The following is a 22,759-nucleotide window of genomic DNA, read 5'->3' as shown; positions in this document are numbered from 1 at the left end:
TGAGGAACAGATGAGAGGAGAGGGAGACATTATCAACAGAGAGGCAGAAAGTGGGAGAGGAGGGAGTCTGGCTGGGGAAAGATGATTAGGTCTAATTACATTTTAGACAGCACTTTGCCATACAGGAGAAGATGGCTGACAGATATGAGGTGTCATGGAAGAGGGCAGAGGGAGGGAGATCAGCAGAAGAAAGGTAAATATGTGTCATATGCATATAGATGGCATCTGAGGAACTGATAAGCTCACTGAGAGAAGAAGTAGAGAGGGAGAAGGGGAGTGGGCCAAGGACAGACTCTGACTGAAAGGGGAAGTAGAAGCAGAGGTTATAATGGACACGGAGAACGGCCAGTTGTAAAAGTAAGAGGTGAACCATAAGAGAATGGAGTTGTGGAGCCCCATGGAGTCGCGGAGCAACCTATGCTCAAACAAGAACTACATTCAAACTTGGACTGTAATGATGGCGACATGGTGATGTCGACATTTCAACCATTTCGACATAATGAATGGCATATGAAATATCAACATTGTCAAAATGTTTACACTTGCTATAGTCAGTGTTAGTGTAAGGGCAGACGTTACCAAAACCATTAGGGTTAGTTATAGAGTCAAAGTAAAAATAATTGTTGACATTTCAACAATGTTGAGAGTACATCATTGTCAACATGCTGATTGTCAACATGGTCAATGTCAATAGTATGAACATGTTGACATGTTCAATGTCAACATAACCATGTGGACATTCTCATGTCGACCTAATGAATGTCGATTTTCTCGCTGGAGACATAAAATAACAAACCCATTAAGCCAATTTTCTAAATTTTATAAGAACAGCCATGCGAATTAACAGTGGTATCATTATTTTAGAATTATTTAACTATCAGCCAGAAAGGTCGGCATTCTGAAGTCCTTGTAGTAATGACAATTAGTTTTAAGGCAAAACCAACTAATTGCCACATCAAATCTAACAGCTTTATTGCCAAAATCATGCCGTTGCTTGCAGATTGCAGGCAATTACATTTGGACCCTACAATAGTTTTCATTGGAGAAAAGCTGTTTTTCGGTCACAGCAGACTGCTTCAGCTACATAAATGTGGCATCCACTACAATTTTTGTTTCATTGAAGGAAATTATGAGTACTGCATTTTTCCATTGAGCTCTAGGATGCCAACATTACACAACCATGGTACAGAACAAACTGAAAAAATGGTACCAGGAGAGAATCATTTTAGAAAACTATGCAGTGGGAGAACTTTTGTATTTTGAAATTTCACTTGTATAAAAATAGAATTTGAAAAGTAGATATATTTTAGGCATATGTCATGTATCATTACTCTATTAAGGCTTTTTTTTCTGTAATTATGATTTTTTTTTAAATTATGAAATGTTTACATAATCACTGTTTCTGGTTTAAATTCTTATAACACTGACGGCAAGATGCACTACGCATTGAATTTCAAATGCGGTACATCCCGCCTTTTATCGGGTACATACCGGCATTATTAACGCCGGTATGTACCTGTCTTTGGCGAAGAGGGAACTTCCGGGTTTATGACCCAGAAGTCCCTCTGTGCATGCGTCTAATGACGTGCACACTGTGTAGGATGCCAGAAGGGATCCAATTGGATTCCTCCCAGGGCACAACATGCTAAGGAGCCCAGGGCTTCTATTGGGCAACGCCATCTATAGAAAGCAGAGCTTTCTATAGGGCTCTGAGCACCCAGAGCTACTGCAGTGCCCAAATCGTCATCAAGACACTCCGGGCAGCTGTAATTATGGCAGGGTGTTTGTCTGTAGAGTCCAATGGATGCTACAGGCAGCACTGCCACAGCAATACTGGCTGCAGGGTGCCAGTTCAGGGATGCTTAGGCTACAATTAGGTTTAGGCTCTTCTGGGAGGGTTAGGCATAAGGGAGAGGGTTAGAGTTAAGGTGCATATCCACTTGTAGATCTTGGAACGACAGTACGATTACAACATTGTAATTGTACAGTCCTGCCTCAGCCCCTGTAGTGCCTACACTAAATGATATGTCGTTCAGTGCAGGCATCCCTGAACATGGCCAATCTGTCATTATCATCAGATTGACCATCATATTCAGGTGATGACTGATGCCGGAAACAACCAGCGGGAGCGCGCATTGCTGGTTGTTTCCGACATTATACTGGCCAATTTATGCACGATTAATGAGCGATTGAACGATTACGATGTCGTAATCGTTCTGTTTAATCGGCAAGAGTATACGCGGATTTAAACACTAGGGGGCTGGTTATGATTAGACTTTTTTTAAAAATGGTGTTGACCATAAATGTGTCGACCATTTCGCACTGTTGAACTTTTGTACCTGCCGACCTATTACCTGTCGACCATTTTGTGTCAACCTATACATTGTCGACCTTTTGTCTGACAATCTTTTATACCACACCCCAACAGATTGGGGTTCTGTTTTATAAAGAAGCTATCTGAGAGTCTATTTTATACAGTACATGTAGTGTCAATTGAAGCTTTTTAATCAACACAGATTACATCTGCAATTCTGCAACAACTGCAATGTGCCTCAGAAGTACAATCATGGAACTCACATTGCTTTCTTTTCCTTGGTTATTATCAGACTCACTGGCAAGTACTGTGGTTTAGCAAAACAAAGGCTCTTTCACCACTAGCAATGGTTTCACAAACCAATAATTATTATACAGAAACAAAATAAAAAACTACACAAAGCTTATAGTGGGAACAGGAAGACACAGAAATAAATATGAATGTTAAAAAAAATAAAGCAATAAAACTTGATGTGCAAAGCCTTCCAAAGCATAAACTACACATACATATATTTAAAACATGATTTTTAACACAGTTAAACTTTAAGATTATTTAGATAAATTAATTAATTATCTTACTAAAGAGAAATGTACTAAGCTCTGGAAAGTGATAAATTGCAGAGAGAGAAACTACCAGCCACTCGGCTTCTAACTGTCATGTTACAGGCTGTGTTTGAAAAATGACAGTTAGGAGCTGATTGGCTCGTAGTTTATCGCTCTCCAGTTTATCAATTTCAAAGCTTAGTATATCTGCCCCAAGCTGCATACACACGTAATGATATGCTCCATGAGCGATATCGTTAAGTGTTTCCCCTGCACTGAGGCTAGAAGAGCAAGGACACATCTGTAGGTTAATTGGCTGCTGACTTAAATGTACCCTAGTGTATGAGTATGAGCTCCAGTAGGGCAGGGATTGATGCGGGAAACAGTCTGTACAGTGCTTTGTAATTGGTGGTGCTATAATAATAACCCTATAGCACCAGTGGCCTTTTCAACAAAATTGCTCTCCAACACCCTCTATGGTCCCTACCAATATGTGGCATCACCCACTGACTTACCCTCTTTCCTTCAATCTATCGTTATCTCCCCCTTTCACTTTTCTATTGATAAATATTCCAATTCTCACATTTCTCCACCCCTACTCCCCTAAATCTCATGTGGAAGTCAGTTCTCCATGCCCATCCACCCTATTTCTCACATGGAAGCCTGCTCCCCATCCCTCCCCCCAGCTCTATCAGGGCAGTTTTCACTATGACCAAACTACCACATCCTCCCACCTACCTTGCAAGGAATATGTGAATATTAAGGAATATTAAGGGCAAGGAATATGAGAGATGCTGCAGCTTCCCTCCTTCAGTATACCGTATACTGGACAAGCTCCCCCATCCCATCTCAGACGCTTCTCTTCCCCACCTGCACAGTGTGTGGGGCTTATCCTCTTGGCTCCGCCGCACACCACTGGGCAAGCTCCCCTCCCTTATGCCAGACGTCATCTGTTGACTATTGACGCCTGATACTTATGGACAGTGCATGCTGGAGCCGGTCTGCTTTCTAGAGTTAAAGGTGGGGCGCATCAGAGATTTTACTGCTGCACTCACTGTGTGTCCCCAAAATACATGCACTACATAATAGGGGGAAAAGGGGATTGTACCAGGGCCCTTTGGAAGCTAGAGCCTGCTACATGTGTCCTCCTAGAACTCCTGTTGCTGGGTGTGGGATCCTACAAAATAATAAACCTTGTGAAAAAACTGGCTTTACAGTTATTATATTGCCTTTTGCACTGACACTAGAACTAAAAGTAGAATTTGTTTTAGCTAACATTTAGCAGTCCTGCTATCAGATCCAAAACTAATAGAAGACCCCTACTGAGCCCAGAACCAATCACTTTTATTGGAGCCACAATGTCTATATATTATTTACTGAATCTTCTTAATACTACTGGGCCCAAATCTGTAGAGAAGTCCTTTTAGCAGAGCCACAGCTTCTAAAATGAAAAAAATCACAGTATAATATCTCAGTACAAGCCCCAGCATCCAGCTCTTCCCCATTTCACATCAGCCTTTTATACGAGCATGATCAAGTGTATGTTTCATTACCATGAGGCCATTCTGCTACCCTAGAGAATGGAAATTGGATAGTTTTCTCTTAAGTGCAAATGACTTCAGTGAAGGAAAGAAAATCAATGCTTATCAGGAGATATTTGTCTAGGAACATGTGTGCCTAATGATATTATCCAGTTCTTACCCCCTGATAAATGTTCTGAGGTCTAATATTAAAACCACACCTCTGCATTAAAGTCTCATTAAGTTCCACTTGAACACTGATTTTCAATAACTCAAATTTGATTCTCCTGTTACTCGTGTGATTGTTGAGTGATCCTCATTTTATTTTTGATGTGTACACTCCTGACATACAGTAGGAATTGAAATCTGAAAGCCTTATTTTATTGTGCTTTAGATGTAAGTTGATATTGACATGCACACAGATATGACGTGATGACTGCCTTTTACATTTCTTAAAAAGAAAACCGTGTAGAAGAAAAAAAAAAAAAAAACAGTTTACTAGTTTTCCCAAGTATTAACAAACCACTAGTGGTGTTTACTCATAGATTTAATTTTGACCAATTAGAAAATAAGCGGAACTCATACAATCAATGATATCAATGCAATTTTTTATGTAGGCAAATGACACAATTTGCCACTTTAATGCACACTGCAGATAAGCCATGCTGTTTATTACAATACTCCATGCCGTTTGTTACAATACTTTATGTTAAAATAAAAAAAAAAAAATATATATATATATATATACTTATATATATATATATATATTAAATTTAGGTTGTTCAATCATAATTTTTAGAGCAATTGCTATCTTCTGGGTCCCAGAAGAAGTATTAATGTAGGCAGCCGGGAGGGAGGAAGTGAATGGGGTTAGCAGGGGGAGTTTTTTTTTTATTTTTTTACTTTACTTTTTTACTTGTCATATTGCCAAGTCTATTCATGTCACTTCCCTTTTCTGAAATGTGGTAATTATTTTATGTCTCCTTGAAACAAGTTCTGACATCTTTACTCTAAAAAGAGAACCACCTCTGCAACGCAAATCTTGTCAAAAAAAGTTTTTTTTCCCAGCAACAAGTACATTTAAAAAAGAGTGTATGCTGCCTGCTCTATTTTGGATGCTGCCTGCTCTATTACTCACACACACTGAAAGTGAATGCAGAAGGGTCACTGGAGTTTCCCCTATTAATCTTACCACCTCCCAGTATATTTCTTAACGCCAGTGTTTAACCATCCCAAAATTCTTCCACTGAGTGTATATCAATCATGCTCAGCAGGAAATCATTTAATAGCTCCAGGCACTTAAACCAGGAGCTAGAACCCCTCGGTAAGTCCTGCGGCTAATTGAATTTGTCCCATTGTGGTCAAAGCCAGGTCAAATGCATCCAGACAGGAACTTATAAGGGCAAACGAAAAAAGGTAAATGTCCTACAATGGCACAGCTAAAGCCCTGATCTCAATATTTCAGAGCCACTTATTTCAAAATTAGTGTCATAAGTATCATCTAACTAAAAAAATACTTTTCTACTGTGTACTTTTAAATAGAAAAGATCACAAAGAACAACATTTTAGAGATTTGGTATTCAGTAAAATTAGAAAATTGGTCGTGGGCCTGTATACTTTTGCAAGATAATGGATATAGGGGTCTATTTACTAAGCTGTGTTAGGAGATAAAGTGAATGGAGGTAAAGTATCAGCCAATCAGCTCCTAACTGCCATCTCACAGGCTGTGTTTGAAAGATTACAGTTAGAAGCTGATTGGCTGGTACCTTATCACCGTTCACGTTATCACCTAACACAGCTTAGTAAAAAGACCCCATAATGTTGTAAAGTATTCAACGCCTACTGTAGGTATAACAATAAGTATATAAGTAGGTGTTGAAGCTGTCTGGAATTAAGAATGAAATATACAACCGCTTCATGTGATTCCTAGTATGTAATCTAGCCAAATGTTAACTCAATTGAGTATAATTTACTAGACTAGGGGATATAAATTTTCACTTTCTCCTAACTTTCCATAAGGAGGGAAATGAACTACAAGGTAGCATACAAATTTGGAAGCAGCAGTTAAAAATGTATTGTAACATTGCCCTGCCCCACGTTATTTTAAGAAAATATCTTTTTACATACTATGAAAAGGGTGATATTGCTGTCTTATCACGATGGACTAAGAGTTCACAGTGGGTATAGAGGGGAAGGTGTATTGGGCTTAGCCATTATTTAGTGTCCTGTTTCTGAAGATACACAAGTATGTATAATAATACAGGTATTTAAATATTCTTTGATGCACATAAATGGGCTGACAGTATGACTCTGAGAGTGACATGGTATGAGTCATGGCAAAAAGTAATCAACTTATGAAGTTCATAACCATCCCCACTAAAGTAGGAGACTTAGGGGAAGATGTATCAAACTTTGGAGAGATATAAAGTGGAGATAGCTAAAGTACCAACCAATCAGCTTCTGTCATTTTACAGACTGTAGGGTCTATGTACTAAGCCTGGGAGAGAGATAAGGTGGATGGCTATAAAGTACCAACCAATCAGCTTTGAGCTGCCATTTTATAGGCTGTGTTTCAAAAATGACAGTTAGAAACTAATTGGTTGGTACTTTATCTCCATCTACTTTATGTCTATCCAAGGCTTAGTACATAGACCCCTTTGTTTGAAAAAATGACAGTTATACTCCATTCACAAATAAACCCACGGCTTTAACCCAGCTCGGACCCTGAACATGAGTTGAAGCTAGGGTTTCAGCATTTACCCCCTTTTACACCTGGGTGATGGACCTCGGTTATTCCCGGGTCATCACCTTTCAAACTGGACCTGGGTCTTCCAGTGAACTGGGTTTTCTAACAGTGGATGCTTGGAGATGATGTCATCTCCAAGCGCTACTGTGCTCCCCATTCAACTCCTTTTGGGTATGACCAGGTCATCAAGACCCAGGTCATGCCGTTCACACTGTCGGTCCCGGGAATAACCCTGGTACAGAGCAGGGTCTCTAACCCGGGTAGTGTCTGTTCACACATAGTCAAAACCTGTGACGATACGTGTGCACAGAAAAATAACTGGGTTTATGGCGTATTTGTGAAACGGGTTTTAGAAGCTGGTTGGTTTGTATTTTCTCTCTCGATACATCGACCCCTGAGAGCATAGAGCAATAATATGTGCTGGACATTTTCCTAACATTACCAATATGGGGAAACCACAACATTCCCTTCAAGATGAATCTTTAGATTTTTAAAAAGAAAAAGAAGAAACTCATGCTGTGGTTACAGTGTTGTATATTGTAAGTCCAATAAAGCTTGCCTCCCTTCCCTCTTTCTGTTGACCCTGGAGTACTACTAGCTCTAGGACAACTTATTAAATAATGCTTTATGCCACATGCAGAAGGAGGAACTTATAGAATATGATTATTATCTTGTGAAATCCCCATTCAATTTGGAGAGGAAGATTATGAAAATTGCATAGCATAGGCTTCTACGATGTTAGAAGAATGACAAAACAATGATTATTTAGGCCTCCTGACATTCTGCAGAAAACTGCATAATGGCGTTAGATAGTGCTTATGAATAAATATAAGGCGCTCTACTAAGACTGGAGAAGAATCCTTCTATCTACCACAACTATGCTGTAGCTGTAATATATATTTTAACCTGTTAACTAGCTAATAATATTTTCCTAAAATATCTCCAAAATTGTTGTTTTTTTTTATTACCAAATTATGTAAATAATAGCTATTTAAACCCGATTTAGTATAATTTTATTGACAAATATACAGACTTGTTAATAAAATTATAATGAATATGGGTTAAATAGCTCTTATTAACATAATTTGACCATTTAAAAAAATCAACAATTTTGGGGAATTTTTAAAAAAATATATATATACAGATGTGTCCACACTCATCTTTGCCGATGATGCGGCAAACGTATGCATGCATTGCGGCATGCGATTTGACGCGTACGCCACAGTACGTCAGGCAGCGCCAGCATTCGCACCATGAAATCTCATGGATTGTGGGAGTGCACAAGATGCACCTGCCCATTTGTGGGTGCACTACTTGCGGCAAGTCGCAAGTCTTGCAGGACTTCACAGTTCTGCAAGAAGATCAGCCAGCAGCAGGGGGGTGATCCTAAGGATCACCTATTACTCACTGATAACCGGGAGGGGGAAAGACGCCCCCTCCCCTGGTAGCACCTGTAGCCAGAGGAGGGAAGGGAAACCACAGCTTCCCTGAACTCCCCGAGCTTGGACTGCAGGTAGGCTGTCTTTCTTCAGTAGCCCAGCCTGCAGGAGAAAGCAGGGGGGTTGCTCTGGCAACCAAGAAAAAGCGGGTGGGCTGAGTCCATCAGCCGCTGGTACGTCAGCTTTGTTTAAAACTGTAAGAACAAAGCGTTAAAGAGAGTATATATCTCTCTCATAATTCATATCAGGACTGTCAGGACATACTGTATATCTCTCATAATTCATCCCTATGTCTGCATTGATATCAGTGATGTGATTTAGAGAGTAGTATTTTGCTAGAACTATTTCCATGGCTCTATGAATCTGCTACCAGGGGGAACAGACTCAGGGCCTGATTCTGACCCGCTCGCAAACGGGTCGAAGTTGCCCAAGTGCGCATGCGCACGACGGAGGCGGCTCCATCGTGCGCATGCGCGAGACCCGAATAACGACGGCCAAGCCGTCGTTATGGGTCTCGCACCAAAGGGGGCGTGCTGTCGATGGTGAATGACAGCACGACCCCTTTGGTGGGCGTGCCGGGGGCGTGGCTGCCCAGACGGAGGTGTTCCCATGGGAACGCCTACCGTCTTGGGCCGGCCCCACTGACATCACTAGTGATGTCAGTGGGAGTGCTTTTGGCTCTGATAGAGCCAAAAGAACTCCAGGGCTTGCGGCAGCGAGACCCTACCGCAGGGTCTCGTCGCCAGCCCGATGGTCGCGATGGTCTTGACCATCGCGACCATCATTTTGGCCGCTCGCTATAGCTGTGGGTGGTCACCCACAGCTATGCAAGCGGCCAGGAGGCCGCTCCAAAAAAGGAGAAGGGACGGCCCTGATTCAGAGCAAGCGCTCTGTCAGAGCGTCCGGCTCTGAATCAGGACCTGAGTTCTGCATCTAAGATGAAGGGGACAGTGAAAGAAAAGCTGGTTACATGTTAATAGAAAAATGAGAAACACAGAATGCAAATCTGACCCAGGATTAAGGCCTCCATTTTTGTGAAGCACCTGCTCATATCATCTATATTTAAGAGGCCATAATCATCTCAGAGTATAAGGAGAGCTGATGTGTGGCTGCAGAGCTGTAACTAGACTTTTTGGTGCCCTGTGCCAGAGAGCATTGGCGCCCCCCTCATTTTTCAAAGGGTCATAATGCACTCAAAAAGGGCCATGGCCTCATGGGGAAGGGCCAGGGAAGATATAGGAGAGGCCAGGAGATGCTGGGGATGAAATAAGAGGAAGCTACACGTGAGAATGATAATAAACAGAAATTTGACAGGCCCAACAGCGCCCCCTGACCTGTGGTGCCCTGTGCGATGGCACCGGCCGCACTACCCTAGCTACGGCCCTGTGTGGCTGCACACACTGGGTCTGATTCATATCTGCATGCAAATGCCATCGCAGCTGCGATCTCTCAAGGATCGCAATTGTGAAAATATGCTAATGTCTCCAAAGCTTCCCCGAGCATCGGGATGCCCACTACTGCGTTCTTATATACGTCTGACACCGTGCAACAGCATGAACATTGGGAACATCGAAGCAGATCTGGCAGATACGCAGCTTCTGAGTAAGGCCCGACCTGTCTCAAACACTGAAGCTATCCTGATACGCTCATGTTGCGAAGGAGATCGCAGTGGCTAATTTATGCACGACCATGAAACATTTAAACAGTCCCGACACACCTGCGTTTGCCTATCTCCTGTTACCTCCCCCAAACGCTGACTACCTGTCACTCACTTTACGAGTGAATTCTCTGTGTGAGTGTAATCGTGATTCAATCAGTGCGTGTGCGCAGTGCGGTTTTTGCTCATGCGCAATAGCGAACAGTTGCTCAATCTGCGTAAACATTGGCATGTGCTTGCGGATCTGAATCAGGCCCACTGTATCCTTAGATAGGTACGGTGTTGGCCTTAAGGCTAACTACTTTCTTCACAATGGTTTCTTTCTGGGATAATTGTTATGTTAAAACTTCTGCGCATATCTATATTCTGAAACCATTATTAAAAAACAATAGTGCAATTTTCCACAGTTCTGTAGCCACAACTAGTCTGTGATTAAATGATCTGTGGTCCCTTTTATGCATAATATCACAAAAAAAGCTCGCTTTAGCATTACATTTAAATTATTCTTACCATAATTTATATCATCCATAAGTACTATACAAGTAGATGTTCAACATGATCTGGAATGTGGAATGAAATGCAATACAGTTATAGTGTGCAACTAGTTAAAGGTTATATTATCTGATTGTATTGCAGTCTTTGCAGATACTATTATTCTCTTTCCCTATATCACAGGGAACTGAATTTCAGGACCTTATGGCAGAAAGCCTTACTAGTGTTACAGGTACTTGTTACAGTTACTCTTTAGCTCTGAAAACATGCTGTAAGACTTTAGTGATATCTCTCTGCATCTCCTTCTAGGTTTATAACAGATTGGTTGAATGAGCCAGGAATCTCTTGTATGAGACAAGACAATACATATGCAGCCATATATTTTTTTACTGGTTGATACTGTACTCTAAGTGAAATTGCATATAGATAAAGCTGAGAACCATCTGTGTGAAATTGCATTCCATTTCAGTGATATCAGCATGTAAATGGGTTATATGTGTGAACTTTTAACGTATTCCCAAAAGGATATTTAAGTAGTCTTCTACATTAGACCATTTAGGAAGATAGCTTTTGTCTCGAAGTAATAGGATTCTGCACACATAAACCACTGCTCTTGCAGCTGCCAACGTCAAGTCTTTAGTCCACATGTAAAATGTATGTTGTTTTAAGGATCAGTCTGTGCATACAAGGCTGCCCTACACATAGGCAAACGCAGGGGGGGTTTCCGTCTGCCTGGAAACCCCCCTCCTCAGTCCACACCATGACCACAATAGAAATAGTAATGTAATAGATTGTTACTAGTGCTGCATGTTCTTCTCAGTATCACAAATGAAATAATTAGCACCACCTGTGGATCTTTTAACATGTATCAGCCAGTAATAAATAACCTGTGCACCAACTAGAAGATCTGGAAAACATGCACTGTTAGAGATGCACTGCTATAGAGCCCAATATGTACATATATGTCCAGGGCAGTGCTAGGTTCTTCCGCTGTTCCTCCAGGCTCCCGAACTTGCTCCAGTAGTCTGGAATGGTGCCCACATCTAAAATAAATACGTTCACCTCAGGCAGGATGGCCTACTTACACATCTAATGGCTTACTGTGATCACTGGTCCTGTATATGCTTGGAATTAATGCACGCAATACAGTTTGTATGACGCTTATTAAAGCTGGTTAAGTACTAAATCTGCCCTCTTCATGGACAGGCCACACTCGCTCTAAAATGAAGCATTTGGAAACCCCCCTCTGGAAATCCTGCGTTTGCCACTGCTACATTCTATTCACCTGGTTTCAAATGGGTAATACCGATACTGCATGTCCTCTTACTAGAGGAATCTGTTATGTTGGTAACAGTCTCCTGAAGTTTGCTAAAGAGACTGATGCGTTGTGTGTATCCATTACTGAATCGCTGTAATATCCACTGAGCTGCACCTCAAGGTAACGTGAATGAGTGGCCGCAGAATGTGTGGCCGAGGCCAACTTGTTACTGTTTCCTTGTTTTCAGGATCTTCAATATACCTTGTTCAAAAACAAAGTGAACTCTGTAGGTCACAGAGAACTTAAAAAAGAAAAAACAGTGCAGCTAAACTCATATAGTCTGATAAATTAATTTGATATTAATAACAGAAATCAGGTATCTTAAAATATTCATTACATACATGTGCAAAGCAATGAAAATATTTAAAAAGAAGAACTGGTACAACAATATTACTAAAAGAGTCTAACAATATAATCGGACTACACCACCACAGTGGCGCAAGGCCTCTGAAATAAATAATCCTCAACATCTAATAATAGTCTCAGAAATATTGAAAGTCTCATACAGATGGGTCCTCATACATCTAGCATCCTTGCGGGTTAAGCAGCCCTTCTAGTCACGCCATGCACGACTTGCTTGCACAGAGCGTCTTTTGTGCGATTTTTTACCCTAAAACGCGTCTTATTCACACAGCAATGCGAATAGATAGAACAAGCGGCTTCAGTTGATTAAAATTATATGCAGCATGCCTATGTTCTGTGTGCCAGTGCGGGTGTATCTACGGTACAGTGTCAGCGGCTGTAACACTGTAACGTAGTGTTTAGCATGCAGATACACCCGCAGATGTATAGAGAACACAGGCATGCTACATATCATTTTAATCAGCAGAAGCTGCTTGTGCTATCGTTTCACATCGCAATGTAAATAAGACGCATATGAAGGAAAAAGTCACACAAAAAGCGATCAGCGCTACCAAGTTACACGGAGCTCCCGCGTTGTGTGGCCGCGACTTGTAGCGCACAGAGGATAGATGTATGTGGACACATCTGTAGGGCCAGCAGTATAGTTTACCAGCCCAGGAAATTCCAGGTAATCAAGTCCCTGAGCCAGATGTAACATCCGTAATAAGGAGTTAACTCCACAGCATGAATACTCTTGGTCCTCGGAAGGAAGATTACACTACTACAGTTTTCTGAGGCTAAAGAGGAGCATGGCCTGCCAAATGTGGTTTCAGCAGAGCAGAGGGCATGGCCTAAAAAAACCTGATTTCCAAATTCTTAATGGGAAAAGGTCTCATTTCTGAATGCTCTGACAAATGTAATGTAATGACCAGTTTGAGTTTACTGCACGTTCTGAAAACATACTGTATTTCCATGTAGCTATCTTCTTGCATAAAAAATATATCACCAAAGTCATTCACTCATATAAAAAAACTAGGGAATTTTAAAAATAAATAGTTAATTTTACATGTAATACACAACACAACTAGCACAGGGGGATCCGGTCAATATCCAGACAGACGAGATGTCGGCACGTAGAAAGCCGGCACTGGAATCCCGACACCTGTCAGATCCTGGCGCCGGCATCCCGATGGTAAGTACTGCGGTTAGGGGGAGGGTTAGGATTAGGCACTAGGGGGGAAGTGTTAGGGTTAGGCGCTAAGGGGGGAGGGATAGGTTTAGGGTGCGGGGAGGGGGAGGTTAGATCTAGGCACTAGAGGGGGAGGTTAGGGTCAGGCACTGAATTCCCCCATACAGTGCGTGAGATAAGTTCTATTTGAAAACGTTGGAACCCCACATGTTTTATACCCTGGTGCTGGGAGGCGTCAGAGGTTCCGTCTTACTCTAAATAAAACTTTTATCTTGGATTTATTTAATAACGCGTAATTACTTAATATTACATATACAATCAAAAACAAATCCCAAATGCACAAACAACTCCATAAGGAATATATCTAATGTGCAGCTAAAGTGAAAGTGAAAGGTGAGCCCTCATTATGTAAATGAAAGCCATATAATAGACAGACATGGATTTGTTCCTCTGTCCTTTGCAACACAGAAATAATTTATGTCTGCATGACTGGTGGTTCAGTTTGTTTTGTCCTTCACAGCTGTTACAATGGTGTAATGCTGGGTGTATTATATTTCAGGAAATAAAGCAGGAGAAGCTCTTTCGTAATAGCTTGTGGGCTGAGATGCCAGAGGGGGTTTCTCCTGTTTAACTTGGAAGAAACTAGTATCCTGTCCCCTTAATCATGGAAACATGGACTCATTGTCTACATGCGTCCACACTCTACATTACGCCTTACACATAGCTGTACTGCTGACCTAAAGCAACCCCACAACTCTGCTGTCTCTTCTCTTTCCTGCGTGCAACATCTACATGCTGCTCCCACTACAGGAAAAAAAAACAGCCCTGTTCATTCTTAATTGCTGATGGAAACACTGTCATATTTTCCACAAACCAAGCTTGAAACCATTACTGTACCACCTTCATTAGTTTTTCCACAACATTTTACAGAAATGTCAGGAAACAGCTGCCTCTGAACTGATGAATTGGGCTTAGCACTGTAGCAGTGGTTCTCTGAGGTAGAGTACATTTGGTTTCTGGAAGCTATGATGAATGTTTCATTCCTCCGTTCAACAAGCTTGTTTTATATGCAGTTATTCAAGTCTTTTTAGACAAGATCTGCTCTGCTGTCTCAGAGGTAGGAGAATTTGTAAGGATTTGGAACTGCATACTTCTAGGAAAAAATTGCTTCCTGCAAATTGCTCAGCTGTCTTTCTTGGACCATACTCAATAAAGTCTTGCAAAAGACTAAAGGATCTCAATATGTATAGCTTGGAGCAGGGATGGGAGAGAGGGGATATGGCAGAAGCTTTCAAATATATGAAATGCATTATACAAGGTAAAGAGAAGCATTAGAACATGCACTAAAACAGAAGACCTGCAGAAGAGATGTATATTGGTGGAGAAGTGCTAACTAAGCTGGTAGAGAAGGTTGGACAAAATACGGACTGTGGGCCAAATGCGCTAAAAATATTCGAATGCTTGAATAAGCCTGAGAAGATATAAGCACACTGTTTCTTATTTTGGTACAGTACTAGTTAGAGCTGGTTTTTGTTGATAGTTTGTAATTGGTTGAGGTCAGTTGCCAATCATTATATGGTTAGCCTATTAGCTGCCCCGTCGAGGCGGGGTTTAGCATTTGTATTTTAAGGCTGGAGGAGGAGTCAACTGCCTCTTGCCATTTTGAGATCCCTCCCACCCACCCGGCACATTGAGGAATTGGTTTGTACTAATATTTTATTCATGGTGAGAAATTGGTTTGTACCAATAGTTATCAGTTGAGAAAATTGGTGTGTACCAATACGTTTCTCGTTGGAATATGCTATGTTTCTTGTTCCAACAGGTGAGGCGCAGCAGGCAGAAAGCAGTGCTCCTCGGCGGCTCAATTTAGCGCAGCAGAGCTTGGCTAGCATTCCCCCTTTGACAAAAGCGAGTCAGTTGCTACCTTAAGGGAGAACCAGGTCTTCATCCTAGGGAGGGGCCAGCACTATGCTAGTTAAGGGGGGGTGGTTCTACCCAGGATAGCTTGCGCAGGAATTAATTAATTATGAGCTGTGGACCGAGGTAGCACTGCTTTTTCGCCACCAGGACTAATTAATTAACAATTCTAATTTCATATAATAAATTTGGCTGTGACCTCTTTTACCAATTCTATACAGTTGTCTGTGTCTTATTTATTAGTTAAGTTATAGCTTAAGAGTGTTGTGTAAAATAATAAAACTATGGGTGACTTAACCTTAGTAATGATAAGGTTTTAGGTACTTTCAGATTATTTTCAAGTAATCATCACTATTATAATTGGAAAATGTTGACTTACTTTATTTCTCAGAAGGAACATATCTATTATCCACTCGAGTAGTATGTTATGTATTTGAAAAACATATTTTTAAAGTCTACCTTGCGGGAAAGATTTTTTTATGTACATTGATCGATAAATTAGGGATGGCCATCGACCATCGATGGCTGTTGCAACTATCGTCTTTGGCCGATAGGAAGGGGTTTTACCATCAGTGGTGGTGGCCTGATGTCTCAGATCTGCGCATGCGCAGCACTCAGCCATCGGCGGCTCATGCATCAATCGTTTCCTGACAATGGTTTAAAATATCAATCATTGATGGCCATCACTACCATAAATCACACAGAATTCAAGGAGGTTGCTGAATTGTTTGCAACTTCAGTTCCAGTGACTGCTCAGGCTTACAGTGATGTTTGAATTTATATTCTTGTGTATAGCATGTATTGCCTTGTCTCTTCTTGCTTCATACATAGTTGCACTTTAATTTTTTGTCAAAATACATAAACATTTAAGTTAAACATTTCAATTAATATCACAAAAGATAAGGTGTGTTTTGAAACAGCTAATTCAGAATTGAGGGGTCTATTTACTAAGCCTTGGAGAGAGATAAAGTTGACGGAGATAAAGTACCAACCAACCAGCTCCTAACTGTCACTTTTCAAACACAGCCTGTACAATGACAGTTAGAAGCTGATTGGTTGGTAATTTATCTCCATCAACTTTATCTCTCTCCAAGGCCTAGTACATAGACCCCTTAGTCTGGTGGCTGTAGGAGTCACTGTTCTGACTAAGGGCCTGAGATGTACACTAACCTGATGTTTAGGTGTAGGCACAAACGCAGTACCTGTTCTGTGCATGTGCAGAATAGGTCCTACGATCTCGCTCACAGTCCCCCCCCCCCCAAGCAGCAGCATGCTTGACATGCTGCAGCGTTTGGGGAGCGGAGCGGCCACCGTTCCCGAGAGGGACATGGCCAGGGTCTGCGTCAGTGAAGGCAGATTTACTGGCTTCGCAAGTAACCAGGCACCGCAGCCTGGCCAATGGAGCAAAGATCGCAACCATCAGTTGCAATGGTAATCCGCGACAGCGTCTACGGACTGAGAGTGGTTTCTCGCAACTTTTTAATGTTAATGCACTTGTGTATCCGGGCTCAATTCTGCCTTAAAACTACACATCGCTAGCAGAATACAACAGGCATAAACAAAACAAACAACACTGTGGATAAACAACAACAAACGTGAGAGAATGAATACAACTGCATAATTGTGTCATTATTTGAATTGTCATCATCCAATACTTAATTAAGTGAACACATCTACATACTTATCTTTATCCCCCAGCAAGTTTTGTTGTAAGATTTCCTTATTAGCCTACCTGCGGTATTCAATGGTCCTGTTTATGCCAAGCCACATCTCTGAGGTGACCATCAGGATAGCATTAAGGAAGTTAGTAAATTCAATATTTTTTATAATGCTCTGTATTTACTGTAATGTTTTATTTCTGAATGTCAAAATAAACCACAAAGGTAGGAGGGAACCTGTTCCTGTCAGCAGCTGTCACATTATAAACTCCAAGGAGAGGTAGAATTAGCGGTGCTTGTTTTAAAAGGCAAAAAAAATCAAAGCAAGGGATTGAAGAGCTGTATGAATGGCCATGTTTCTCTCTTAGAGTGAGGCTCAGAAACGATGAAAAGGATCAAAGGAGAAGCCCTGAATGTTCCACATTTTTATGTTGCAACTTCCACCACAAATCAAAGGCTTTAAGGAACAGATCAACTTCAAATTCCAACCTCAACATCTTCCTACTGGAAGTCACCTGGTCCATATTCATTCTACGGCAATATCCCAGAACAAACACTGAATGCCAGTCAGCTTGGGCAATTACCCCTTCCCCCATTTAAAGAATGAAGGGTATTATACACTTTAGCAAAAATTACTTTCCTGACAGTTTTATTGGCTAGAGCTCAGGACTCCAGGTGGGGATACAGAACTCAGGTACATAATAAATCCCTTTTGCTTCATTACATTTTGTCACTTTGGCAGTATGCAGACACACGTGTAAGGTGTTAGAATGTTCTGTTTACATTTTCTGTAGAATTACTATGTTGGTGCTATTAGGTCTGAAGTTCAAACCACTTCCTTTCCCTCCTTCCTTCCTTCCTACAGTGAATAGGTGTAAATATTTATTTGTTACAAATGATAAACTGCAAGCCAAGCCATCATATTTTCATAAAGGATGTGAAACTCTAGTATTTAATTGTGCCCCATGGCCAGCACCGTGACAGGCTGGCCCCGCCCCTAAACCTGTGATGTCACACCTAGGGGCAGGACCGCTGGCTCTATGAAGTAGAGTACTGCCTGCATGGAGTGTCCTTGGACGCTCCAGGTGGCTCTGCAGTAGTGCTAGTTACAGTCCTCATGGCCATTCACAGAGTTCACCTTTGTTATGACAAAATGTCAACATTAACACCACACATTACATGATCAACCATTTATAATGCACACACAGAAGGAATCACAGGTTCGGAGCTTCAATAGAGTACCGGCGACCATGCAAAGATTAGCCATAACCTGACCTCTCAAGGTATATTTATGGCTTTTGGACATAGAAAAGACATATACAGTATTTAAGGCTAAGTACAAATGTACTCATTAAATGAAATTCAACAAAATATATAAAACATACTTGCACTAAAACTAGGCTAAAAAACATTCAGTAAATGAAGAGCGACACAGTATATTAATAGTAATTGTGCAATTGTCTTATGTTCAAAACTGTTATAATAACTGTATGCAAGTGATAAATAGGTTTACATAGCATTGATGTGTGCCATAGATGAGTCTGCAATACACCTGAATGTATTTTCTGCATACAATGTTAAATATTGCATAGTACAATATATATATTTTAAAATGTGAATAATAAGTAAAGTATGGCAACCAATCAGAAATTTACTTACATTTCTGAACTTTCACTACATTGATCAAATCTTACGGTTTATTGGTTGCTATCGGTTATTGCACATTTGTACTTGTAAGTAACCAGCACTATTTATATAGTGAAACTATGACCTATAAGTGTATCTCTGATGGTTATTTTGTGCATGTAATTTATCTAAATTACATGCACAAAATAACATATATTACACTTCTTAACCTAAATATATTTAATATATTCATTTTATATGTGTTTGCCGCAACATTGCTGTAGAGAATAATAGCATTCTTCCACCTTCTTGCCTAGATTAACAAGTACATACATCATTATGTGTAACTATGATTCTTTATAATATACATAGGGCCGGATTCAATTAGCCTCAATATCTTACCTTGTGAGAAAAATGGTGGTAGCCTCATACTTTTATGTCTGGAGCTATTCAATTACAAGTCCTTTTCCTTGTCGCTAACGAACATTAACCCATAGATTCCGGGATAAGTACCGGGAGATGTGGGTTAACACATCTGTGGAGGCTTCGATATGGACAGAAAGCCCAACTTAACATGGATTTCTGTCTGAGTCTGAGGTGAACAGAATAACGTGTTAAGAGCAGACTGCGGGCTGTAATTAAATAGCCTCGGGCAGTGGATCGCAGCTAATTCTAACTTCAAGGCTAATTGAATTCAGCACTTAGTGTTATAATTATTCATTTTTACCAGGTCTCTTCTACACACATGCTAACATTATTTGTAATAAGTGCTACAGAAATATGCTTTACATATAAGATTTAATGATGGTGACGGTGTGAATAATATAGTATGTAAGCAAAAAAATGGCAGACAGACATACATTTTTTATATTTCAACAAAGGTAAGCAAGATATGGTAAAATTATAGGCATCTGTTGTGCTCTGCATAGAAGGTCAGGTAAGATATAATGTGTATTTACACACACACACCTTAGTGGAGGCATTTAAGGGGCATATTCAACAGGTAGCTTATTTAATGACTCTAAAACAGTAAAAGCTGTATAATATACACTAAGCATGTGATATACAACTGAGATGCCATGTACAAAGTAATGGTAATCTTTCAGAATTTTGCTCAATATCTTTTAGAATAGGCAGGCTATTGATAATAATAGTTTGGGTGTTATTTGTTAAGAAAGTGCAAATGTGCAAATACTTCAAACAGCCAATCACACATTTATGTTCATTGTTCAACATGCACTAAATCAATCAAAGCAAACCGCTGATTACATGATATTGGTTATTGTACCTTTGCACTTTGTAAGCACATAAACCATATTATCTCAATAAAGCAGTAAAATAATGGAAATACATATGATTCAACTTAATCTCTCTGCAATAAAATTGGGTAATACAATACCATGCATTTCTACAGTGGTTACTTGATACCATAGTATTGATTACAAACACCTTATGATGATTAAGCTCAGTCTATTGTTAGGATCTAATAACATTCATAAAATATATGATAAAAATATGTACCTGATATCAGGACTGGTGGTTTCTTAAGAAGATAAATCTTATTCTCTCTGTTTTTCCTTCACAGGACAAAGTAATCTGTGGAGACAAAATATGTTATTATTATTATTGAGTCTAATGCACCGTACAAAGTGCTTACAAAAGTACAGTACAAAAAAAAGCCAAATGTTTCTGCTAAATCATAAGTTTTGTAGAAAGAGTGCTCTTAAACAGGTCACAGAAACCCTAAGTGACTTATCCATAAAAATGTACACAGGTGAAAACTGTTTATAACTCATGAAACTATGATAAGGAAGATGGACCCCCCTAAGCTCTGGGCCCCATAGCAATGGCACCCCTTGCACCTATGGTAGTTACGCCCATGAATTTACACTATGCTGTGCATTATTTCTTATCATACAAGGTTTCCTTGTGACCACTGAAATTATGACATCGCTGTTTATACATACTGTATATTATTTACAGGAGTATATGCATATATTATTTTGTAAACATGTATATATAGACTGATGCATTTAGCCATATAATCTACAGAAAATAATGAAAGTATTAAGGTGTCTTATAACAAAGGTGTTTTCACTTGTGAAAATTCCCATTGTCAGATATAGATTCAGGTGCAGGTAACCCACGATTCAGGGGCTATCAAGAATAGATACAAACTTCATAACTGTTCCTGTCCCACTTTTTAAGTGATCACTCCTCCCCACAACCACCACCACAGGCTCCTCCCTCCCCAAATAGCAACACCAGCATGTGTGAACTGGCGTTTTTTTGTGGCATAATGTAAACTGGGGGCACTACAGTGTGTTAACACATTTGTGATACAGGGGGTATTTACACATTAGGAAACTTGGAAGGTGGGTCCCATTCACTAAAGTTCAGGATAACATGAACTTCTGGTGTCTACTGCAACTAACGGTGTTGGGGGGAAAGGGCAGTAAGTGGCAGCCTAGCCCTCTAGCTCTACAAGAGTTAGACACACACATGCCAATTTCTATGGCACTGAACGGTCCTCCTGCTTTCAAACGTCTTCCAGACCACCAGTGGTAGATTTTACCCCGATACAATCCGCCCCCCATAGGTGAAATCTTTGCACTGGCTACATTGGCAGAATTCTCTTCCCATGGGACTGCCTGTCCGGGCCACGCTTAACAGAGAGAGTGCTTCCATTAGGAAACCGTACCTCTGCCTTTCCATCACCCATACCCGGCTTCTAGGCGCTGCAGCCGATGCACTCCCAAGAAGCTGTGTTTGTGCGCATGCACAGGTCCTGGCACCTGCCGGATCCACTGCGCTTGTCTAAGAGGCTAGGAGCCGCAACTGTGACCTACTGTCAACATTTTCTGCAAGGAGAGTTGCAGCACCACTTTACTTTTTACATCCTACACTGAGGATTTTCATGTGATGACATCTGCATGCCCTTTTTCTGCTGGATTACACTTAATGTTGATATGCTGCCACTAGCATTGCAATTCCAGGTATGTGCATGCACACAAGTGCCAGGCTGTAAATTAAGCAATTTTTCAAGGACTGGTCCCAACCCATAATATACAACACATGTCTCCACAATATTACTTGCTATCAAAGATGAAAACAAGCAGGCAATGATAATGTTTCGCTAACTAGAACATGTAAACAGTGCTCCAAATCTGCATTTTAACATATAAGAAAACATATGCTTTGGCTTCAGACTTGTAGGCTTTGAAACATCACAAGACTTTCCAGGAAACTCATCTGGATTCAGTCTATGCAGGACATTTCAGAAGTTTGGAATTATTACAAGGGATTCGTTATTATCTTTACAATCCCGAAATGCCAGGAGATTCCTCCATTTTTGTGCACTTTAGCTCTCCCCAGGCGGTCTGAAGATTTCAATGAAAAAGGAAAACAGCCATAATTTGCATTCCAAATATTCCAAACAGAGTCTTTTCCAATCTTATCTAGAGAATGTGCAGATTTTTAGCAAATAACTAGCAGAGAAGCCCAGTTGTGTAATTCATCCCTTTTAGCAGCTGGCCAGAAAGCCGGAACATGACTTATTTTTCCTGGTAATAATTGCTTTCCTTTGTTAATAGCAAAATGTATTTTTCCCTTCAACCTGCCAAAACTAGCTATGTACTTAACTTGCTTTCAGCAGATATATAATACAGTATTTTGAAAATTAGTCAATTACACATTGATCCCTTTAAATACATTAAAGCAACCTAGAACTAAAAAGTTATTTATTCTGAAAACAAATTTGTAGCGCTCTTTTTTTTGCTGAATAAATAAAGTGTACCAACATATCTAAAAGTGCTCTAAAGTTATAAGTAATTAAGGGCTCCATTTACTAATTAGTTTTTGTCTATAAAACTAATTTTCTGTTATATTTAACAGATTTATGTATTTATTATAGCTGATAGCGCTGTTTTTAAGCAGCTCTATCAGTACTTCGCCCCCTCATAGCAAATGGCTAGAGAATGTTATTTATCAAAGAGCACT

The 22,759-nt window shown here is 40.4% G+C and overlaps 1 long non-coding RNA gene across 1 annotated transcript in view; it reads right to left on the bottom strand.

Moving 5' to 3' along the window:
• Nucleotides 1-22,759, bottom strand: part of LOC148543137 (uncharacterized) — a 128,247-nt gene that overhangs the window by 34,614 nt on the left and 70,874 nt on the right. Inside the window, exon 2 of the long non-coding RNA XR_015871002.1 lies at nt 20,282-20,356. This is a non-coding gene — a long non-coding RNA (uncharacterized LOC148543137). The remainder of the gene's footprint in view (nt 1-20,281; nt 20,357-22,759) is intronic.

Source organism: Taudactylus pleione, unplaced genomic scaffold (assembly GCF_031769625.1).
Source record: "Taudactylus pleione unplaced genomic scaffold, aTauple2 ptg000006l, whole genome shotgun sequence".
NCBI classification, from domain to species: Eukaryota; Metazoa; Chordata; class Amphibia; order Anura; family Myobatrachidae; genus Taudactylus; species Taudactylus pleione.
The sequence above is the reverse complement of the archived record's forward strand: the minus strand, read 5'-3'. Positions and strand labels throughout refer to the sequence as shown.